Below are 9,986 nucleotides of genomic sequence, written 5' to 3' on the forward strand. Positions count from 1 at the left end.
CCCTCCATACCAGGCAACATCCTAGTAAATCTCCTCTGCACCCTTTCCATAGCTTCCACATCCTTCCCATAATGCGGTGACCAGAACTGCACGCAATACTCCAGGTGCGGTCTCACCAGAGTTTTGTACAGCTGCAGCATGACCTCGTGGCTCCGAAACTCGATCCCCCTACTAATAAAAGCTAACACACCATATGCCTTCTTAACAGCCCTATTAACCTGGGTAGCAACCTTCAGGGATTTCTGCACCTGGACACCAAGATCTCTCTGTTCATCTACACTACGAAGAATCTTCCCATTATCCCAGTACTCTGCATTGCTGTTACTCCTTCCAAAGTGAATCACCTCGCACTTTTCCGCATTAAACTCCATTTGCCATCTCTCAGCCCAGCTCTGCAGCCTATCTATGCCCCTCTGTACCCGACAACATCCTTCGGCACTGTCCACAACTCCACCGACCTTAGTGTCATCCGCAAATTTACTAACCCACCCTTCTACACCCTCTTCCAGGTCATTTATAAAAATGACAAACAGCAGTGGCCCCAAAACATATCCTTGCGGTACACCACTAGTAACTAAACTCCAGGATGAACATTTGCCATCAACCACCACCCTCTGTCTTCTTTCAGCTAGCCAATTTCTGATCCAAAGCTCTAAATCACCTTCAAACCCATACTTCCGTATTTTCTGCAATAGCCTACCGTGGGGAACCTTATCAAATGCCTTATTTGAATCCATATACACCACATCCACTGCTTTACCCTCATCCACCTGTTTGGTCACCTTCTCGAAAAACTCAATAAGGTTTGTGAGGCACGACCTACCTTTCACAAAACCGTGCTGACTATCTCTAATGAACTTATTCTTTTCAAGATGAGTATAAATCCTGTCTCTTATAACCTTTTCCAACATTTTTCCCACAACCGAAGTAAGGCTCACAGGTCTATGATGACCAGGGCTGTCTCTACTCCCCTTCTTGAACAAGGGGACAACATTTGCTATCCTCCAGTCTTCCGGCACTATTCCTGTCGACAATGACGACATAAAGATCAAGGACAAAGGCTCTGCAATCTCCTCCCTAGCTTCCCAGAGAATCCAAGGGTAAATCCCATCTGGTCCAGGGGACTTATCTATTTTCACACTTTCCAAAATTGATAACACCTCCTCCTTGTGAAACTCAATCCCATCTAGCCCAGTACACTGAATCTCAGTATTCTCCTCGACAACATTTTCTTTCTCTGCTGTAAATACTGACGCAAAATATTCATTTAACACTTCCCCTATCTCCTCTGATTCCACACAAAACTTCCCACTACTATCCTTGATTGGCCCGAATCTAACTCGAGTCATTCTTTTATTCCTGATATACCTAAAGAAAGCCTTAGGGTTTCCCTGATCCTATCCGCCAATGACTTCTCGTGTCCTCTCCTTGCTCTTCTTCGCTCTCCCTTTAGATCCTTCCTGTTTAGCTTGTAACTCTCAAGCGCCCTAACTGAGCTTTCACGTCTCATCCTAACATAAGCCTTCTTCTTCCTCTTGACAAGCGCTTCAACTTCTTTAGTAAAACACGGCTCCCTCGCTCGACAACTTCCTCCCTGCCTCACAGGTACATACTTATCAAGGACACGCAGTAGCTGTTCCTTGAATAAGCTCCACATTTCGATTGTTCCCATCCCCTGCAGTTTCCATCCCCATCCTACGCATCCTAAATATTGCCTAATCGCATCATAATTTCCTTTCCACCAGCTATAATGTTTGCCCTGCGGTATATACCTGTCCCTGCCCATCGCTAAGGGAAACCTAACCGAATTGTGATCACTATCACCAAAGTGTTCACCTACATCTAAATCTAACACCTGGCCGGGTTCATTACCCAGTACCAAATCCAATGTGGCATCGCCCCTGGTTGGCCTGTCTACATACTGTTTCAGAAAACCCTCCTGCACACACTGGACAAAAACTGACCCATCTGAAGTACTCGAACTATAGTATTTCCAGTCGATATTTGGAAAGTTAAAGTCCCCCATAACAACTACCCTGTTACTCTCGCCTCTGTCGAGAATCATCTTCGCTATCCTTTCCTCTACATCTCTGGAGCTATTTGGAGGTTTATAAAAGACTCCCAACAGGGTGACCTCACCTCTCCTGTTTCTAACCTCGGCCTCAGTAGACGCGTCCTCAAAAGTCCTTTCTGTCGCTGTAACACTCTCCTTGATTAACAATGCCACCACCGCCCCCCACCCCTCTTTTACCATCTTCTCTGTTCTTACTGAAACATCTAAATCCCGGAACCTGCAACATCCATTCCTGCCCCTGCTCTATCCATGTCTCCGAAATGGCCACTACATCGAGATCCCAGTTACCAACCCATGCTGCAAGCTCACCCACCTTATTCCGGATGCTCCTGGCGTTGAAGTAGACACACTTTAAACCAGGTTCTTGCTTGCCAGTGCCCTCGTGCGTACTTGTAACCTTCTCCCTGACCTCACTACTCTCAACATCCTGTACACTAGCACTACATTTTAGGTTCCCATTCCCCTGCTGAATTAGTTTTAACCCCCCCCCCCCCAAAGAGCGCTAGCAAACCTCCCACCCCAGGATATTGGTACCCCTCTGGTTCAGGTGAAGACCATCCTGTTTGTAGAGGTCCCACCTACCCCAGAAAGAGCCCCAATTATCCAGGAAACCAAAACCCTCCCTCCTGCACCATCCCTGCAGCCACGTGTTAAACTCCTCTCTCTCCCTATTCCTCGCGTCGCTATCACGTGGCACTGGCAACAACCCAGAGATAACAACTCTGTTTGTTCTCTCTCTAAGCTTCCACCCTAGCTCCCTGAATTTCTGTCTTAAATCCCCATCTCTCTTCCTACCTATGTCGTTGGTGCCTATGTGGACCACGACTTGGGGCTGCTCCCCCTCCCCATTAAGGATCCCAAAAACACGATCCGAGACATCACGAACCCTGGCACCTGGGAGGCAACATACCAACCGTGAGTCTCTCTCGTTCCCACAGAACCTCCTGTCTGTTCCCCTAACTATGTTGTCCCCAATGACTAATGCTCTGCTCTTCTTCCCCCTTCCCTTCTGAGCAACAGGGACAGACTCTGTGCCAGATACCTGTACCCCATTGCTTACCCCTGGTAAGTCGTCCCATGCAACATTATCCAAAATGGTATACCTGTTGTTGAGGGAAACGGCCACAGGGGATCCCTGCACTGCCTGCTGGTTCCCTCTCCTTCCCCTGTCTGTAACCCATCTACCTACTTCTTTTACCTGAGGTATGACTACCTCCCCATCACTCCTCTCAATAACCCCCTCCGCTTCCCGAATGATCTGAAGTTCATCCAGCTCCAGCTCCAGTTCCCTAACGCGGTTCTCGTGGAGCTGGAGTTGGGTGCACTTCCTGCAGATGCAGTCAGCAACGACACTCTTGGCGACCCTTACCTCCCACATTCTGCAGGAGGAACATACAACTGCCTTCACTTCCATTCCCTGTATTCTAAATTCCCAACAAATCTACTGAAAAACCAAAACAATTTGTCAAAACTTGTTAGGTTAGCAATCCAACGGACAGAACTTCTTAAATTAACAGCTTACCTTATCAACACAACAGAGTCCTTTTTTTTTGGTTAGAGGATGATAGTGTGTAATAGGGTTGCCGAATTGTGTGATAGAGGTGCCAAAGAGTATGCTCCGGACGCCCAGAATGTGATAGAGGTGTCCAAGGGCTTGCTAGGGTAGCCCAAGGTTTATTAGGAGTGCCTAGGTGAGTGGTAGTGGTGTCCAGAGTATAATAGGAGTGCCCAACCTTGTGCCAGAGGTTGACAAGAGTGTGATAGGGTGCACAACTGTCTGCTCGGTGTGCTCAAGAGTGGGCTAGTTTGTTAAAAATGTGTGCTCGAAATGCCCAGAATGCGTGAGGTCTGCCCCTGATGGTAATCGGGGGTCCGCATGTGTGCGATGGCGATGTCCAAGCGTGTGATAGTGGTGCCCAAGAGTGTACTAGGCATACCCAAGAGCGTACAAGGCGTACCATAAAATGTACTCGATGATGGCAAGTGTGTACCTAGAGTGCCTAAAATGTTCGAATGTTGTCCAATAGAGTGGTATGGGTGACCACGAGAGTTCCTTTGTGCCCAAGAGTGTACTTGGAGATGGTAAGACTGTGATAGCCGTGTCCGAGAGCATGCAAGGCGTGCACAAATTGATCCAGATGTGCCGAAGAAGATTCTGACTGTGGCCGAGAGTGTCCTAGGTGTGGCCAAGTGTGTTCTAGGTGCACCCAAGAATGTGCCAGAGGATGGAAAGTGTGTTGTCACTGTGTCCAATACAGTGATGTTATGCCCAAGGGGGTGAAAGGGCTGCCTGAGTGGGTGATAGGAGTGCCAACATGTGTAATAGTGGTGCTCAAAGTGTGATAGGGTTGACCAAACATATGCTCGAAGATGGTAAGAATTTTCGAAGGTATCCAAGTGTGAGATAGGGGTGCCAAAGTGGGGGCGTGGGTTGCCCACATGTGTAATTGCTGTGCCCAGTGATCATTCGGTGTGCACAGGAACGTGCCATGTGTGCCCAAGAGTTTGTTAGGGGATGGAGCAGTGTGTTAGGGATGCCAAAGTGCATAGTAGGCTTGCAGAAGTGTGTCCCTGAGGTGCCCAAGACTGCGATAGGTGATGACAAGTGTGTGATAGGAGTGATCAGATTGTGCTAGGTTTGGCAAAACGTGTGATGTGGTATCCAAGAGTGTGAGAGGGTGGACGAAGGTGTGGTCGGTGTACCCAAGTGTGTACAAGGAGTGCACAAATGTTTCCTCGGTGTTATCAGAGTCTACGAGGTGTGCACAAGTGTGTGCTAGCAGAAAGAAAGTTTGGTATATGTGTGCCCAGATTGTGGTAAGGTTGTTGATGTGTGTGCTAGGCATGCCCAAGTGTGTGAAAGGGGATCGGGGATCCCAAGTGTGTATTAGGGTTGACCAGAGAGCACTAATGGTGACCATATTGTGCTATGGAAGCCTTTTTTGTGATAGAGGTGCCAAATAGAGTCAGCAGTGTGCCCAGAGTATGCTTCGTCTGTCCTAAAGGGTGCTGAAGATTGCTAAGAGAATGCTACAGCTCTGCCCAAGAATGTGATAGGAGTGGTCAAGTGTGCGCTAGCTGTGCCGAAATTTGTGCTAGGGGTTATCAAACATGTGCTGGGGGTGACAAGTGTTTGCCAGTGTGACCAAGTGTCTGCTCAAGGTCGCCAAGTGCCTGCCAGTTTGCCCAATTGAGTGCTTGTAGTGCCCAAAAAAGTGATAGGGCCGCCCAAGAGTGACCTACGGGTGCCCACGTTTGTGCTCGGGGATGGCAAGCATGTCATGTGAGTGCCCAAGAGTGATCTCGGTTTGACTAACCATGTGGCAGGGCATGAAAAGTGTCTGCAAGAGTGTGTAAGTGTCTGCTAGAGGTGTTCGAGAGTGAGATAGATGCACAAATTTGTGTTCCTTCTGCCCACAGCGTACTCGGTGTGCTCAAGAACGGGTTAGCGTTGCAGGTGCGTGTGCTGTCGGTTCTCTGTAGCGGGATGGGAGTGCCCAAGAGTGCATTACGTGTTGCCAAAGTGTGTGCTGTGGTGCTCAAGAATGTGCCAGGTGAGTCCAAAGAACAAAGAACAAAGAAAATTACAGCACAGGAACAGGCCCTTCGGCCCTCCAAGCCTGCGCCGATCCAGATCTTCTATCTAAACCTGTCGCCTATTTTTTAAGGGTCTGTATCTCTTTGCTTCCTGCCCATTCATGAATCTGTCTAGATACATCTTAAAAGATGCTATCGTGCCCGCGTCTACCACCTCCGCTGGCAACGCGTTCCAGACAGCCACCACCCTCTGCGTAAAGAACTTTCCATGCATATCCCCCCTAAACATTTCCACTCTCACTTTGAACTCTTGACCCCTCGTAATTGAATCCCCCACTCTGGGAAAAAGCTTCTTGCTATCCACCCTGTCCATACCTCTCATGATTTTGTACACCTCAATCAGGTCCCCCCTCAACCTCCGTCTTTCTAATGAAAATAATCCTAATCTACTCAAACTCTCTTCATAGCTAACGCCCTCCATACCAGGCAACATCCTGGTGAACCTCCTCTGCACCCTCTCCAAAGCATCTACATCCTTTTGGTCATGTGTCGACCAGAACTGCACGCAGTCTTCCAAATGTGGCCGAACCAAAGTCTTATACAACTGTAACATGAACTGCCAACTCTTGTACTCAATACCCCGTCCGATGAAGGAAAGCATGCTGTATGCCTTCTTGACCACTCTATTGACCTGCGTTACCACCTTCAGGGAACAATGGACCTGAACACCCAAATCTCTCTGTACATCAATTTTCCCCAGGACTTTTCCATTAATTGTATAGTTCACTCTTGAATTGGATCTTCCAAAATGCATCACCTCGCATTTGCCCGGATTGAACTCCATCTGCCATTTCTCTGCCCAACTCTCCAATCTATCTATATTCTGCTGTATTTTCTGACAGTCCCCTTCACTATCTGCTACTCCACCAATCTTAGTGTCGTCTGCAAACTTGCTCATCAGACCACCTATACTTTCCTCCAAATCATTTATGTATATCACAAATAACAGTGGTCCCAGCACGGATCCCTGTGGAACACCACTGGTCACACGTCTCCATTTTGAGAAACTCCCTTCCACTGCTACTCTCTGTCTCCTGTTGCCCAGTCAGTTCTTTATCCATCTAGCTAGTACACCCTGGACCACATGCGACTTCACTTTCTCCATCAACCTACCATGGGGAACCTTATCAAACGCCTTACTGAAGTCTATGTATATGACATCTACACCCCTTCCCTCATCAATCAACTCTGTCACTTTCTCAAAGAATTCTATTAATTTGGTAAGACATGACCTTCCCTGCACAAAACCATGTTGCCTATCACTGATAAGCCCATTTTCTTCCAAATGGGAATAGATCCTATCCCTCAGTATCTTCTCCAGCATCTTCCCTACCACTGACGTCAGGCTCACCGGTCTATAATTACCGGGATTATCCCTGCTACGCTTCTTGAACAAGGGGACTATATTAGCAATTTTCCAGTCCTCCGGGACCTCACCCGTGTTGAAGGATGCTGCAAAGATATCTGTTAAGGCCCCAGCTATTTCCTCTCTCGTTTCCCTCAGTAACCTAGGATAGATCCCATCCGGACCTGGGGACTTGTCCACCTTAATGCCTTTTAGAATACCCAGCACTTCCTCCCTCCTCATGCCGACTTGAACTAGAGTAATCAAACATCTATCCCTAACCTTAACATCCGTCATGTCCCTCTCCTCGGTGAATACCGATGCAAAGTACTCATTTAGAATCTCACGCATTTTCTCTGACTCCTGAGCCCAGTAGTAATAGAAGTGCCAGTGAGAGTACTCAGGGTGCACAGAGTGTGCAAGTCTGTCTATGAGCGTGCTAGAGAAGAACAAATGTGTGATACAGGTGCCTGGGAGTGTGCTAAGAGTGAGCAAATGTGTACTGAGTGTGCCCAATAGAATGCTAGGTCTGTCTGAGAGCATTCCAGGTGGCCCAAGTGTATTCTAGTTGTGCCCAAGCACGTTCTAGTGGGGACCAAAAGCTTTCCAGCTCTGCCCAAGAATGTTTCAGGTGCATCCAAGTGCATTTCAGGTGCTCCCGAATGTTCTCGGTATTCCCAAGAATGTGATTGGTGCTTCCTAGAGAGTGCTGGTGAGCACAAAGGTGCTTTAGGGGAGTGATAGGTGCGCCCAGAAATGCACCAGGGATGTCCAGGTATGTATTATGGGTGTCCAAGTGTGTACCAGGCTTGCTCAGAGTGTGATAGGGGTGACCAAACATGTGCTCGGCTTTGGCAGTCATATGCTCGGGTATGCAAGCGGGTTGAAAGGGTGCCAAAGTGGGGCCTAGGGTTGCTCAAATACGTGTTTGTTGTGCCCTGAGCATGCGATAAGATTTCAGAACTTTGACCTCGGTGTGCCCTTGAGTGAGGGAAACTGTGTGCTCACATTGCCCAGATTGTGCCAGGGTTGACCAAGCGTGTGATAATGGCGTGCAGGAGAGTGCTGCGGTGCACAAGCGTGTACTGAACGTGCCCAGTGGATGCTATGGGTGCCACACAATGTGCTCAGTGAGCCCAGAGTGTGATACGGTTGAAGAAGTGTGTGATAGATGCGGCTAAGAGTGTTCTAAGGGTGCCCAAGAGTGTACAAGGAGCGAACAATTGTGTAATAGGTGTGCCCAAGTGTGATCCACGGATGCCCAATAGAGTTCTAGTGGTGCCCAGGAAAGCATCTGAGGATCACATGAGTGTGATAGTTGTATCAAAGTGTGTGCTGGGGGCGTGAAATGTGTGATAGAGGTGCCAAAGAGATTGATCAGTGTCCCCAAATTGTCCATGAGTGTGCTAGTGAATGACTATTTTGTGCTACGAGTGCCCAAGAATGTGCAAACAGTGAGTAAGTAAGTGTTTGGGGGTCAAGAGTCTGCTAGGAGTGACGACACATGTGCAAGGGGAGACAAAACATCTGCCAGGAGATGGCAATTGTCTGCTAAGTGTGCAAAAGTGAGCTAGGTTGCCCAAATGAGTGACCAGAATGCCCATGTGTGTGCTCGGCATACTCAAGAAGGTGATAGGTGTGTCCAAGTGTGTGGTAGTAGTGCCCAAGAGTGCAGTAGTATTGCCCAAGGGTGTGATTGGGGTTCCCAAATGCGTACTAGGCCGCCCAAGAGAGTGCTCAGTGTGCCCAGAGTGTGCAAGTGCTGTGCAAGCCTGTGCCAAAGCATGACAAGAGGCTGATGCAGGTACACAAAAGTTTGATAGGAGTGAGCAAGTATGTGATAGGTGTGCCCAAGAGTGCACTAGGTGTGCCCAACAGTGGTTTAGGTATTTCCAAGAGCACTACCATGGGATGGCAGGTATATGATAAGCCAGAGGTTGTGATACACATCGGTACCAATGATATAGGCAGGAAGTGTGATGAGGTGCTGCAGGGGGAGTTTAGGGAGTTAGTTAGTAAGTTAAAAAACAGGACCACTAGGGTTGTAATCTCTGGATTACCGTGCCACGTGCCAGTGAGGCTAGAAATAGGAAGATAGTGCAGCTAAACACGTGGCTGAGCGGCTGGTGTAGAAGGGAGGGTTTCAGATATCTGGACCATTGGGCTCTCTTAAGGGACAGATGGGACCTGTACAAGTAGGATGGGTTGCATCTAAACTGGAAGGGGACTAATATCCTGGCTGCAAGGTTTGCTCGCATCATTCGGGAGGGCTTAAACTAGTGTGGCAGGGGGGTGGGAACCAGAGCAGTAGGACAGCTAGTGAACTAAATGAGGGGGACATAGTAAATAAGGCCAGTAGGACTAAGAGGAAGAGCAGGCAGGGAGATGTTGCTGAGCACAGCGGGACTGGTGGTCTGAAGAGCATTTGTCTCAATGCAAGAAGTATAACAGGTAAGGCAGATGAACTTAGAGCTTGGATTAGTACTTGGAAATATGATGTTTTTGCTATTACAGAAACTTGGTTGAGGGAAGGGCAGGATTGGCAGCTAAATGTTCCAGCCTTTAGAAGCTTCAGGCGGGATAGAGGGGGATGTACAATGGGTGGGGGAGTTGCATTACTGGTTAAGGAGATTATCACAGCTGTACTGCGGGAGGACACCTCAGAGGGGTCATGCAGCGAGGCAATATGGGTGGAGCTCAGGAATAGGAATGGTGCAGTCACGATGTTGCGGCATTACGACAGGCCTCCCAACAGCCAGCAGGAGGTAGAGGAGCAGATATGTAGACAGATTTTGGAAAGATGTAAAGGTAACACGGTTGTGGTGGCGGGTGCTTTTAACTTCCCCAATATTGACTGGGACTCACTTAGTGCTAGGGACCTAGATGGGGCAGAATCTGTGAGATGCATTCAGGAGAGCTTCTTGAAACAGTATGTAGATAGTCCAACTAGGGATGGGGCCATTCTGGACC

This window comes from Heterodontus francisci, unplaced genomic scaffold (genome assembly GCF_036365525.1).
Source record: "Heterodontus francisci isolate sHetFra1 unplaced genomic scaffold, sHetFra1.hap1 HAP1_SCAFFOLD_91, whole genome shotgun sequence".
NCBI lineage: Eukaryota > Metazoa > Chordata > Chondrichthyes > Heterodontiformes > Heterodontidae > Heterodontus > Heterodontus francisci.